Source organism: Drosophila tropicalis, unplaced genomic scaffold (assembly GCF_018151085.1).
Source record: "Drosophila tropicalis isolate 14030-0801.00 unplaced genomic scaffold, ASM1815108v1 contig_393, whole genome shotgun sequence".
NCBI classification, from domain to species: Eukaryota; Metazoa; Arthropoda; class Insecta; order Diptera; family Drosophilidae; genus Drosophila; species Drosophila tropicalis.
In genome coordinates, this window is record NW_027172855.1 from 4,213,529 (window position 1) to 4,228,339 (window position 14,811).

The following is a 14,811-nucleotide window of genomic DNA, read 5'->3' on the forward strand; positions in this document are numbered from 1 at the left end:
TACAAAAAGTGTAAAGGCAAAAAGAATTCCCAGCCAATAATTCTGCATTGGGGGGATGGGGCTTGGCCAGAGTTACCATCAACCACCAGAGAGCTGCGGTTTTTGGTGGTTAACTCTGCTTTATGACCAATTAATATGCCAGTTAGCGGCTTAGAACTGATTGATTCGTAGCTAAATTCAAATATGGGGTAGGTTGGGCAAAAGTTGTTCTGCCAACTGTCACCGACAGACACAAAACAGGCAAGTAATATGAAAAGTTTTCTCTTCTTTCGTTTCTTTCTATCACTCGTCCGCGGCTCGTGCACGGCACGTTTTTGCATGATTTCCGTTACCACCCATCCCACACAGCCCACCACAGAGAGGCTAACAACCCTAAAAGACAAGGACACTCCCAGACATTTGTAGGCCGACGACGTGTGGCACATTATCCTTAAGCGTCGCTGTGCCACTCGCTTGTGTTTATGTCCGAGCCGTACAAGGCGTACAAGTGTAATTGCGCTGAGAACAGCTTTTCCCGAACTCAACTGCGGCACGGACTTCTGAAGAAAATGCACCGGGAACGGAAGCTTTGACATTGGCGCGTGTTCCAAACGTATTTCCCGTGGGAATTTTAAAGATTTTTGCCAGCGTGGGTGTGTGAAACAGAATAAAAGTGATCCCCTTTTATGTAGATGTGACAACCCTGGTTAAGACCAAAGGGACAACCTTCCAGGCAGCCATACAAATTTTACTGTATTCACACGAGGACATAAAGTAAATAAGGAAATTATTACAGAAGCTAATCAAGCTTAACTAAATATAGAGATAGTATTTTGTCATGCTAATATATTAGACAACTTATTTGAATTAGACTTGGAATGAAACTAGACTTGACTTAAGATAGAAGATGGTGTTAGTATAAGTCAGTTAATCCATTGCAAATATTGTTGAAGGAAAAACTAAACGACAAAATTAATTCAGAAAATAGATTCTACGTCTGAAAGTCTTTTGTTTAAATTAAACTGAAACGATTTTCATTGATTATATAAATTTTCATTTCCGACCTCATCAGATTGGAGCATTGTTTTTGGGTAATCTCCTTCTGTCTTTAATAGTGTTGACTTGGTAGAATGTGTTGTTAAAACTTATGATATCTTAAAATTGAACCGATTTGACAGTTGCCTGGCACAACCATTGCAAACCAAAACAGGGGGGGGACATTATGGGAGAAATAGAAGGCAAAGAGCAAAGAGAACAAAAATTATATTAATGCAATTTTAGCATCACCAACCCACACATACATAGATAGACACTCACACAAACAACCAGATGTATGTATGTTTGTATGCATACAGCGTATCTTGGCACGTTCCGATGTCTTCGTCTTCAATTCAATTCAGTGGAGTCTGGAGTGGAGCCGTGGGGCAGCGGCAGTGGCATCAATTCAAATTGCAGTTGCTGCAGCTGCAGAGGCGTTGCAAGACAATTCAAATATAATGGAAGGCACGAACGGGCATGGTATGGGATGGGATCGGATGGGAAGATGCTGATGAAGAAATGTTGTAAAATGGAATTGCATTACGCATTTTAGTGCGACTTGGGGAGAAAAGTGCAATGAGGTTGATAATATGAAAAACAAATTGGCTGTGAAAATGTTTATGATGATGGGCAGAAAAATAATAAAAACAAAAAATAAACCAAAACTTAAAACTAAGAGGATAACTGTTATTGCTGTGAGATCATTATCGTTTAATGTTCGCCGATAAATTATAGTCTGTTTTATCTATTTTTTATACCCTGCAGTCATTATGTAAATGGCCATAATAAGTTTAGCAGCAGGTTTATATACCAGAAACATAAATATTGAAATTGAATACTTAAACTGTGATAATTTAAACTAAAGCCATGACAAATAAGTATTTTAGTCGCTATAATATGAGGTTAAAAAACTTTTAAATGTGTGACAACTCTAATACTTATCGAACGATTTCAACACTGGTTATTCTATGAGTGGTTTGGCAAGACAAATTAAGATTCTAGTGTCATTTTTTCTATGTCTTAATTACATTTTAATCTCTTTAAAAAAAAAATAAATAAAAAGTGGTTTACGAAAATTTTAATTATGTAATTTGTAATTACATTCCAATAAAGGTAATTGAAAGTTCCAAATTCCAAAGCATCCAATATTAAATTGAATTTAATTAAAGTGCAATTTAGTTGCAGAGTATTTCCAAGTCGTTTAACTTTATATTCTATCCACTTTGTATCTACATACATACATATATTGTATATCAATTTTTAATGATATTGAAACTTTCGCTTGTGTTTGTTTTATTAAAACAAACTCCAACAAACTAATTAGCGAAAGCTGTATTTTCCGTTATTAATAAATAATTTCAGAGCTAAAGAAAATATCCAATATTTTGGCCATTAGATGTAGATGCGGCTCACACTCTCTTTAGACCGTATCGATTAGTTAGCTAGGGCTTTGGGCTATATATAAATTGGCAACGCTGACAAAAAATGAAATAAACTTCCGGCTTGCTGGGTTCACACGCTTGCCCCCTTCTCGATGTCTCATCGTCTTTCGTTTTTCAATTCAATATCGAGATAATGCTGGCTTCTAGCCCTCCTCAACGCATGCTTAAATTTATTTATTTATTTTTTTAGAGCAATCTCTTTTTTATAGCCTTTAATCTGTTAAATGCTTTTTAATTGCATTTGAACCTTGTCACAGGCACTTGAAATATTTTTTTTCTCTCTATTATTATTTGGCTTTGGGTTGTTTTCGATGGCGGAAAGGAGGAGGGTAGAGGCGGGTTCAACCCTTGGCTAATTGTTTGCTAAAGCAAAGAATCACAATAATGGGTGTGAAATTTGTGTTAAAGTTGAAGGTAGTTAAAAAATTGTCAACCCCCATGTGAAGTCCTCACAAATCCTGTGGGAGAGTAAATTATGCTGAATTAATTGGTGGGCACAAGACACATTCAAACTGGCACAATTCGAATGATTCAGAGGATGGTTTCAATCAACCAAACTTGTAATACTGAGAAGATTATTATTCTGAAAGTTAGATAGAAAGAGGCTTTTCCAGCGGTTGCTTAACACTTCGAAATACCAATTATCCTGGCATAAAAATCGAACTAAAGTATAACACAGAAAGATTTAATAACAGGGGATATTTTATCATAGTCTAAACATTGTTTTGAATAACTTGTGTTAGGACTCCTAACTTAGGAGATATTGAATAATTCTTATTTATTTAACTTAATATTATGAACGAAGCCGAAAAAGTTGACTCCACAAAAAATATGCCAAAATACTGAATTGTACCCCATTTTGTTAGTAACTGATCAAAGAGAATTAGTTTATGGCTTAGTTTTTTTTTTTTTTATCACTTTTTGTTATTTTATTAAAAATCAGAATTTTTTGTTCTGTATAAAGCCATGCTTGAACAATAAGTCGATCTATCTGTTGTGTCTTTGCGTTTTTATTTCTCTTCCTCGATCCATCAAACAAAAATGTTGTTATTAACAAAAAAGGTTGCCAAAAAACATAGAACTTGTCTGATTTTTGTCACCCCAATCACTGTATATTAAAATTACCAAAAAGTGTATTTATTTTAGAGGTTAAGGACCTGCAAGTAGTAAAGGATACGTCCAAAATTTAATACAATTTTTCTGCTACATTCTTAAAACTAGCCTCAACTTTAATTTTTTTATGATTAAAATCTGCTTCCATAAAAAATTCTTAGAAAAAGATACTTTTGTGAGCCTTTCAAATGTGTATAACCGCAGCAAGTGATGAGTTTAACAAATTTTTCTCAGTGTATACTTATCGTTCAACCAATCCAAGCTTAAGTTCATTCAACCATTAAAGTCAAGCTTACAATTAGACTTGAAAAAGCTCTTATACTTGCTTGTTGGAGCTTTTCATAATATTCGCTTCAAAAACCACTCAAGCTTTGCTGCCGACGTCTCAAGTACCCCACTCAGCCTTATCTGTGGACACACACACACACAGACACACATGCACTTGGGTGCATATGTAAGAACCTCTCATGAATCTTAGGGCCCATATTGCTTATAGCATACAACAAATTGTGAACACGAGACCAAAAACGACATCATGGCATCATGACCCTAATGACTGTGGGAACTTTTTTGTCTCGTAGTCCGTGGCTAATTGTCACTGACATTGGCCCAAAAACAAAAAGCGTGGCAAAGTCTCTTAAGTTCATTCTTAAGAGTGAAATGCATTTGCAGCTAGGAATATACTCAAAACATTTTAAAACTAAACTTTTTAATCAATGAAACTTTCTTTTTTTTTTTACAGAACTTCCAGTGAAAACAATCAACATTAAAATTTAAAGGTAAGTTTAATATTTTTCTAGTTTCTTATACAAAGAGCAAACAAACAAGTGCTGGGTACATTTTTTTTCTAGAAAGTGAAATCTAACAATATTGTTCAAATAATTTGAGTTATGGATTTTGAAAACAATTTCCAAATTCGAGTCTTCCAGTCATTGCAGTTAATAATGTGGTTTAACATAAAATTACCTATCCAGGTGGGGGCCATTATTCGTAATGTGTGCCACTCCCCCTTTCGCCCACGAAATTGATTTAAACCATTATGTATCCTATTCGACAAACACTATATTATGTATGTATATAATACCAACTATCATTCCAACAAATTGCCACAATAAAAGGACAATAAACGGAAGCATGACTGGAATGATGGTCTCTGATAATAAATTAAACGAAACGAAATGTGAAAGTCATTTGTGATATATTACTTAAGCGGACATCTAACAGCCAAAGTGCGTGAATTCACATAATTTAAACATGGCTACTACCGAATTCTTAATAACATTATTTGTACATTAATTTGGCTCATCTTGTTGTCGTCTGGGAATGAACATGACTATATCAATCGCAATGTTGCCTTGTCATTTCCCTAGGAAACTTTTTAGGCCGATTTTCTTTTCGAAATCTTGCGCATTTTGTCTTTTGTTTACAGTTGAAGCAAATCTTTGCTACATCTTTTCTCATCATCTTTAATTGGTAACTAAAATTTACCCAAGACTTCAAAAAGAAATCGAAAAATGTCTTGCCTTATACCTGAATTAAACTCTTAAACTATTTAAACTTTTTATAAATTAACGAACAATTACTATTTGTCTAATTTTGAATAATCTTGAATATTGAGATATGCTGATTTGACCAGATATGCTGATGTATGTATGTATTCTACTAGAGTACTCATATTAAATTTGGTAGCTATCAAGGATTTCTTAAATAGTTTCTGAGATACAGTTAATACACCATTTTATCCTGTTGGTAGGTATAACCTGTAACCTCAAACACCTCCTCTCGATGTTCAGATATAAGATAAGGTTCCTTTTTTGATTGTATTAACTATGTGATATGGTCGTATAAAGTATTCTTTGGGAGAGTTTCATTTATTTAGACGAATTTTTCAATCACATTAACACATTTTCATAAAGTGATATATAAAGTTCGTTTCTGAGAAGTCAAGGGTATACACACTTTATTCTCTAGGCATTGTTGACCGATCCTTATCCTTGATAATACAAGTCTTTGAACTTTAATGATTACTACAACTGCAACTACCCAAGAAATTGATTGTTCTTGCAACAATTTCAACTTCTATACCAAATCGTTACCAAGTAAAAGCTAAAACTTTGGCCAAAGCAAGTTGACATACGAACCACGAACTTATAATTGAGAGAAGATACATTTTGAATGAAGTCAAGTCCCTAAAGATTCGTCAACTGAAGTTGACTTGTTGCTGTTTGTATTCTCGTTTTGTTCTCTTGTTTCATTTTTGCCTATTAAAATTGAAATTTGAAATTCGCTTTGACTTTAATTGATTTCCAATTACCTTGGGGAATAATGCAATTTTCATTATTTCGTTTAATTACAACCCTCAACCTTCGTTCACATCCTCGACAAATTGAGTATCGGATTTAATACAATTACTAGTCTGGCTTAGTCACAATCATGTAACCTCAATATGTAATATCTTTATAATACTCGTATCTCGTTGCTGCATTTTGCGCATTTTGATTGAATTCTTGATTAGTTGCACATGCGGCTTTTGTGTCTCGGGGGTGCCCATCCATCCAACCATCCATCCATTCCGGGTGGCAGAGTGGGGGGAGAGGGGCGACATTGATTTCTCAGCTTGTGGCCCAAAGCCATTACCATTTCCCATTGCCCACTTTTTTTTTTTTTGCTGCCATTCTCTTATTTGCGGGCATTGTCTGGGCTGGGGTCTAAATAGAGTTTATCTTTTGTCTGGGTCTTGTGGCTAACTGTCTGAGTGGGTGTGGTTGGTGGGAATGAAGACCCCTTTCCGCCCACCCACACACAGACACATACACACTATCTTTATCTCTGTACAATTGCAGTCTTTGGTTAACACATTTTTGTTCAAGCTAAGCAGTTTTATTTAAGCAAATTGGTAAAATGAAATTAGTTTTTGCATTTTCTCTCTTTTGTGGTTTTGCATTCAGCTGATAGGCATAGCAAGAAGAAGAAGATAGGTAAAAATTGTATTACCAATTTCTCATTCCCTTTGTCATCGACCTATTTGCGCCCGGCCTGCATTCTACCTGGCTTTATCTCTCGAATTGCATTGCAATTTTTTTTGTTTGCAAAAGGTTTTCTTCGTGTCTCCCCTCTCTCTCTCTCTTTCGGTTTATCTGGCACTCTTAATTTATCTTTCAGTCTCTTTATCAAACAACGACCTTGCCTCAGCGTCTTCTCTTTTCTCTTACAATTCCTGTCTCTGTGTTTTTTCTCTTTTTCCAATCGATCATTTAGCCATTGTTGTCACGGAATTTAGGTTGGGCTGAAAGAATACCTAATCGATATGCCCATTGAATGATTAGTGATTATTGTTTAGTTAATCAATATATAGTAAAGATAACGCTGACATATTTTAAAACGATTTTTACCTATGGATCGCAAAAGGTATTTTAGTCTCTTTGGAGTATAACTCTCTTTAGCTCTTGCCTAAGCCACAATCACTTCCATTCCAAATAAAAGAGACTGAACTATGTACGGACTGAAAAAAAACATATAAAACTGGCAGCTGCAGAACCGACAACTGGTTTCGAATGCTCTACAATCAACTGATTGGGGTATATCTTTAGCATGACATGGCGAGAATCAACTTTCAATTTTAGAATGAAAATTGTGAAAAATGTTTCGCTAAAATCTGCAGCATCCTTGGGAAAGAAGCACAAAGGAAACACCCCAAACTAGTTATAAATTATTGTTTTCAAATATTTTCGATCTAAACAAAATAGTAATATAATAGTTTATTTCTTTTAGTATCAAGTAAAAGGATATAAAAATGTTTGCTTTACTTTTTAGGCAGTTTTACGTAAGGATAAAAACTAAGATTGACCTTCGCTTATACAAAATACAAGCAGTCGTAAGGTATTTGAAAGATGTCTCCATATAGAAAGTTCGAGAAAGTATTTTTGTGAAAATTATTATACTTATTATACAATTTTATCTGATTATGGCATCCGTGAGACTTTCAAAATTATTGAACTGCAATACTTTTAGAGGTTAATGAACTTTACATTTAAAGATATTACCTCATACCTCATTTCCTAACATTTCGATAGTATAGAGCTACGTTTTTTTCTCCTACGTGGATTTTAACTACTCTTAAGCAAAACAAGTACGTATCGTCATAAGTTCTGATGGAGTTATGACGTAATCCCTAGGACATATGTGGTGTCATATAACAGTTCGGTAGAGGATACGTTATTGGAAAACACAGTTTTGGATAACCACAAATATCGGCATGGAATTATGTCGATTTGAAACAACAGTTGTCCGCGAAGAAAGGCGGCAAATGTATGTCATTATTCCAAAATAAGTTTTCTGCTATTCTATAAGAGGCAAAACTCCATTTTTCAAACATTGATTCACTTAACAATTTCTGAAAATTGATCTTTTGGCTTAAACAGAGAAAATTGGACCATGTCTCCTTTTTTTCTAAACAGAAAACGAAAAACGAAACGACAACTAAAAACATTTAATCTTTTTGATTTCGTTTTTTAACACTGAATCAAATTGTTATCCTATTTAAAGTTGGAACAAGCGATTCCTCCTCCGATGAACAGGATATTTAATGTAAATATCGGATGAGCTATATTTGAGGGTATTTTGTCAAAATACCTCGTATCTTGAAACAATCTACAACAGTTTGAAAAATTTGATCAATGCAGTATTGGTTACGATTTTAATTTGGGAAGTGCCCGCCCACCTGTTTGGACGTATTGGGCTAAAATTTGCCAAATGCACAAATTGTTAATCTTTTACCTAATCCATAGATTATCTAGGATCGCTTACAGTTTACATAATATGCAGTAAATCGGTTTTTCTTAGAATGTGCTTAGTGATCTCTACGACCGAACCCAGAACAAAGGTAGCGAACCTAAAGATTCTACCTAACCCATTTGTCTCATTTTATATTCATAGTCTCGCTTTTTGTCTCTCCCATTCTCGGGTCTCTCTGTTTCCCATTCTTTGGCTTTGGCCTCTACAAAAATCTACAAGCTGCACACGTTGTTCGCGTCGCAATTTTATCGCTGCCGTCACCGAGCCATAGAAGAGAATAGATATGGAGGAAGAAGAAGAACCAGAGTCTCGGTAACTGGCAGTTGCCGTTGTTGGTAGTAAATAACAACTACAAACGTAAACACGCGACACATAGATACTCACAGACGCACACGCACACGCACACACAGAGCCAGAGAACAACCCTGTGTAAATGTATCCGAGTATCTGCAACAGCTGTCAACTCGCCGTTTTCACTCTCTGAAATGTATTTCAAACTCTGGACAGTACAGTAGAGCAATTTGAACCGCCGTATCGAGCAAACCGTCGTTTCCCAAATCGAAGTAAACGCGCGCCGTGGGTACCGTCATCGCCGTCGTCGTCGTCGTCAGTCTGTCCCAAATGTCCGCGTTACAATAAAATAAAAGAATCACATTTCTTCTATATAGTTAATAGTATTGGTTAAATCAGGGGGGATCGTCTGGTTTCATTATCGTTTCGTTTCGTTTCGTCTTCGTGGTGCGTTGTGTTGTGGTGCTGGTGGAAAAAAGCTAAAAATCAAAAAAAAAAAGAAGAGAAAATAAAAAAAAATACATAAATTAAACGTTGGCAAAAAATTTTATTCAAGTTGATTATATAAGGCCGTAACCGTAACCGGATTTGTATACATATGTACAACAAAAATTCTTGACCGGATTTCTCTGCATTTGGATAAAACAAAAAACAAAACACAAAAACTCCCTCCATCTCCTACATAACTACGTCATATCTGCTTATATATCTGTACTATACAGGTACCTATATATACGTATAAATGGTAAATTTTATGTTGTCTCTCTTTTGTACGAATGCAAAAACAAGTTTTCTATATAATTTGCATGCATCGCTTGAATTCTTGTCTTTGTGGTTTTGACATTTTATACGTTACATTTTGAAGTTTTTGATATGCCAAATAGAAAACTGTTGACAATATTCATATGAAATTGGAATACCCTTTAAAAAAGAATAATTCATAACAACTATAAAGGTGATAGTTTATAAGCAATAACAAAAATTAAGTTAACTGTGTTAAAACCAGTTTGGACAATTGATTACCAACAAGAAAACAAAGAAAGAACGGCGTCAAAAATAGTAATAATTAGTAAATTAAATTAGATCTAGAGATTCGAAGTCTAAAACCTAAGAAATGATTCATGATGACTCTTAAAATTATATATTTTATATAGTAGGTACATTGCGTATACGTAATAATAAGTTACGTTAAATCATAATGCTCTCAATTTGGTTTTAATCGATATTTAATGGTTCAGAAAACTTTAAGAGTTGTTTCAAAATGTTTCTAGTTAAATTTGTTTAACTACAAATAAACATTTGGCAATCTACAAATGTTGATTATTCACAGCTGTCCAAATTGACTTATCCCAGACTCTGACATAGTTTTTAGAGTTCTATACAAACAACTTTACAAAACGGTTAGCTGAATTGTTAAACATATACATTATTCAATGTAAGACACTCAAAAGAAACTTCCAATATGCCATTAAAATCCCAGAAACAACATAAAATTTCAATAAATTGCACTTGAACATGGCAATTTGCGAATAAAACAACAAAAAATAGTTAACTCAAATGAACAAAAAAACCTTAGCCACAATTAGCAGGTATAAATGATCTGTTGTCTATATGCTGCACTCACGTATATAAATATATATGTATATGATAGTCATACAAGACCACAATAACGATGAATCATTGGCTTTTGTTTGGGAGGAAGGGGTAAAACAATATAAACGGAGACGATCAAGGTGGTTTAATAGAAATCATTTCAAAGCTTAAATAATATTAATATTTAGTGTGTGTAATTTATTACAATTTATGCATGTTAATTCATTTGTAGACAAAAGAATTTCGAAAAAAAAAACTCACAAATGCAAAAATTCCCATGCAAAATGCCAAGTGAATTGGCTGAGGGTGAGAATGAAACCTAATTGAGAGTGGGTGAAAATAAATTATAATTACCAACTAATTAAGTGTGCTGACAGTGAAAGCTAGAAAAGTTGGAAAAACTTTCGGAAAATGAATGAGAATGTACCTACATACATACATATATATAGAAAAAAAGAAGAGAGTTATTTTTGTTGTCACTTCTTCTTTGTAATCATGGAAAAGAAATCATGTTATTCTTTTGTTTTTGTTTTTATGCCTAATCATGTCTAATAGAATCTAAGGCAAAAACTATTACAAAAACTCCTGCTCCTTACATGTTAGGTGGGTTAACTTACCTAAAAGTATGCTACAGAAATTAAGGAGATTTGACTTTTATATCAAATACTTTTTATTTAAATAAAAGTTTGCCCACCTAAGGTGAAGAAAGGGTTCTTTCTTACTCTCTCACAGCAAAAGACAAAGAAAAACTGAATAATTTTATACATTCATTATGAAGATATTATAAACAAAACGTAGTAGGTTTGGGAAAAAGATACACACTGCTAATATGATCCATTGTTTTAATTTCTACTTTGAAGAAAACACATCTAGTAAATCAGAAAGCTATAAATCTCAGCAGCATAAGAGAAAAACATTAACACAAAACGCCAACATAAAGGTTTAGAATACCAAGAAATAAACAGCGAAAACAACAACGAAGAATAAGAAAAAAGGAAAAAAACGACACACCAAACTGGTAACAAGTCATGACAAAACAGAAAAAAAGCCAAGAACACAATGTTGGCAACAAATGCTGATGTTTGGGTGCAGTTGCCCCCAAGAGAGGGGGATGGAAGAAGAAACCAGTTTCAGTTGGCCACTGACTGCCACTTTTCTCACCATGCCTTTCGATTATAACTAAACTGCATTCTTCTAGTCGCGACTTGCGACTTGCCATATCTTGTGTGTGTGTGTATGTGTGTTGCATCTCTGGACTCTGCCGAATGACTCCACTTGGCTCCAACTTCAAGCTTCATCTTGCATTCGAGCTGGACAAGTTCAGAAACGGAGAAAAGAAAGATGACTTGGTCTTGGATCGCAGTTGTTGTTGTTGTTGCATTACATGGCATAAAACTTTAATTTCCTTGGAATTTCCTTTCTATTTTTATGCAGTAAGACAGATGATTAAGAACAGCTCCAGCAACTCCAAGGGGAGCCAAGTCTTGGCCATTAACTTAGTGTGTTTCTCTATCTGTGTGTGTGTGCGTGTAAGGAATGGGAGGAGTTAACCTGCTGATGTCTTTTTTTATTGCATTGCTTTGTTCTAAGACAGGAAATTTAAACCTGTCTAATTATGCATGAAAACGTTTTGTCATTAAAGCTAAAATACTTAAATGCAGTTGTGATTAGTAGGCAGATTTTTTTACATCATTCCATCATTAATACGCAGCAGCAGCAGCAGTGAACTTTCAATAAGCTATAACTTTTAGGCTTACTCAAGTGACTCCTGACACTAACGACATTTTCCTATTGAACTTGCTTTAAGAGCTCATTTACCTACCTGACTAATTAAAACTTTTTGCAGACTCAAAAAATGCTTGGGAAACATAAAATGAACTTTAAGCGGTCTCTACTTTCCAAATTGTCCTTGACTTCGTCGCGGAGGATAGAAGTTTGCCGTAGAACCGCAAAGGCCTGTCAAATGTCAAAGGGAAAAAACAAAAATGGCAAAAAAAAATGAAACGAAATATGTATATAAAGAGAACTCTTTGCATGCAATGCGGTTTAATTTCCGCTTTGTCAGTTAAAGGGGCTTATTTTTACATTTACCTTAGAGATGGGCAAGGTTTTTTTTTTCTCCATTGGAGTAAATGATTGATTGACTTTTTATAAAAGATTCAAGAATAGTGGATTATTTTTAAACGGCATGAGAACATTAGGCAAATGAAATAAAGTCGATTATTCATATTTTAGATCAAATTTTGGAATAAATTTAAGATAAGGCATTGTCTTTAAACACTTCTCTCTCACTTAAAACCACTAAGTGAACTTCAGCAATGAATAAAATATTTCAAAGGACATCTGTTTATATTGTTAAGTCCAAACCAAACTGCTAAAGTTTGTCTGGTTAATAAGATATTTGACTGAAATTGGTTTACATTTCCTGGTCCTACTGACACCTGTCAGTTGGTGTGTCGGCTTCATGAACTCTTCATGTCTCTCGTTGTCAAATTGGAACAAATTTTGTTCTATTTGTTACTACTCATCCCTTACTTTCTCACCTTTAGGGGCTTCTTTCCGCAAATAGTTCATTGTTTATTTTTTTTTTCGTTTTTTTTTCGGTTTCTGTTTACCATACGTCAATGGTTTTTATTGATTTTTCTTTTTTGTCTATTTATTTGATAAATTCATTGTCTACATTTAGGCGTAACAGCTGTTGGCGAAAAAACAAGCCAAGTTTATTTGTGACAAATAAACAAATGGAATGAAATTATTTGCTGTTAGCTGTCACAGTTTTATGCACCCTAAAATTGATTTAGACCTGAAAGCTTCAAAACATTAACAATGACAATCAGAGCAGAGCTTAGAGAAAGAGAGATAGAGAGAGACGCTAGAGACTAAAATAGATAGAGAGAGAAGTGGTGGAAAAAGAGTCATACTAGGCAAAACAAACCGTCAGGCTTCGTTGACTTTGCAAAATCAAATAAACTAAACTCTGGGTTAGATCATAACATTTTCCATTCGATTGTAATCACTGAGAAAAATTTGTCTATCATTTGTCTTATCAAAATGTCTCTGTGTTTTATTTTTGTAGCTTTGTTTGATAACTCAGTTTGTTTATTTACTGTCAGACAAGAACATGAAATATTTAAAGATCTAAAAATTTAGTAGACATTAAAAATTTGTAAATATTTTTATCGTGATTTATTTAGAAGCCTCAAGTTTATACTACCAACTTGACAGATATACTAAACTGTATGTAATTCTAACTAGCTTCTCATGAGACTTACGTAATCTTTTGTTTCTACGTCGTTTTTACATCTATTCAGGCTGGTCTATTGAAATTCATTCTAGGCTTGAATCAATTAACTCAACGAATCTTTTTGGGAAACTTTCTTTATTCAAAAACTCGGCGTATGCGTTGGAATTTCATTTAGTTCTTACCACTTTATACTCTTTCTCTTAAAAGTTAACTTGTAGTATCTAAAAAATGTAAGCATTTTGTGATAAGCTAAAACTATTCAGTCAATCTGAACAATCAAGTGTATCAGTCGGTAATTGGACCAATGTCTCAACTGAAAAATATAATCAAGATATTATGTAGTATTTCCTCTTTGATTAGTCATTGTCTTAAATTTAAGTCCAAGAACATTTGTTTTACGCTCATTGATCGAACTGGTGAAGTGAATGACGAAATCCATATCGTAGAGTCTTCCAGAGTCGGTGTAATGTGAGCTACACACAGAATTTCCTTTATAAGCAATAAATTCTTTAGCATGTAAATGCAATTCCAATGAAAATTCTTTGAGTTTTTCTTATCGCTTTTGAAGTTAGTGTATGAGTTATGAATTTTTAATTAATTATGCATGTAAATATTGCCGAGTGATTTCTTACGATTTCTGCATATATTATAAATATACATATATCTTACATCAAGTCGCCTGGCCAATCAAACTTGTTTTAATGAAAGAAAGAAAGATGGAAAAAAAATGCAAACAGGTTTTTACAAAAGTCAATGTTGAGTCATTTTCTTCTTTTTTTTTTTTTTTTTTTTTTGATTTTTATTCATTTGCATTTGAAATGTAAACAAAATTCCGCAGAAAAAATTTTTAAATTTTTTTGTTTGCTTTGTTATTTTTAGCGTTTTGGCCAAGTTTTTGATGTCATTGCTATTGACTTGCCAGTTGACTTAAGAGCACTGTCTATCAGGTCCTCTTTGTGTGTGTGTGTGTGTATTTAGTTGATCACATCTGCTCGCATCATTATATCCTGACACGAACCAAGTGTTTTTCGTCCTGTTTTCTTTAGTGCTCTTCTACCTGAAATCGTGTGTCAAATCAGACCAGACGAGGCATGTGTTTCCTCCACTTAACTAGGAGCAGAAAATCCTCGTCTCCTCTCGACTCGTCCGATTTACCCACGTGCAGGCAGAAAACATATGTCAGCGGAACGGCAGATGCAAACAATAATTTCAAATTGTTTGCTGTTGTTTTTGTTGAACTCGTGTTCCCGTGTTCCAAGTGTAGGGTTTTCGTAATGCTGGTACTCTCTTTTGTTTGGTTATCGTCTGCCCTGTTTT

The 14,811-nt window shown here is 34.2% G+C and overlaps 1 protein-coding gene across 3 annotated transcripts in view; it reads left to right on the plus strand.

The window, feature by feature from the left end:
- Window positions 1-14,811, plus strand: part of numb (NUMB endocytic adaptor protein) — a 32,735-nt gene that overhangs the window by 8,419 nt on the left and 9,505 nt on the right. The window contains exon 3 of one of the 3 annotated variants that reach the window (XM_068284356.1): window positions 4,315-4,351. The gene's annotated coding sequence lies outside the window, so the exon portion shown is untranslated. Of the gene's footprint in view, window positions 1-4,314; window positions 4,352-8,905; window positions 9,403-14,811 lie in introns of those variants that run through there. The other 2 variants (XM_068284355.1, XM_068284354.1) reach the window with 2 other exon arrangements.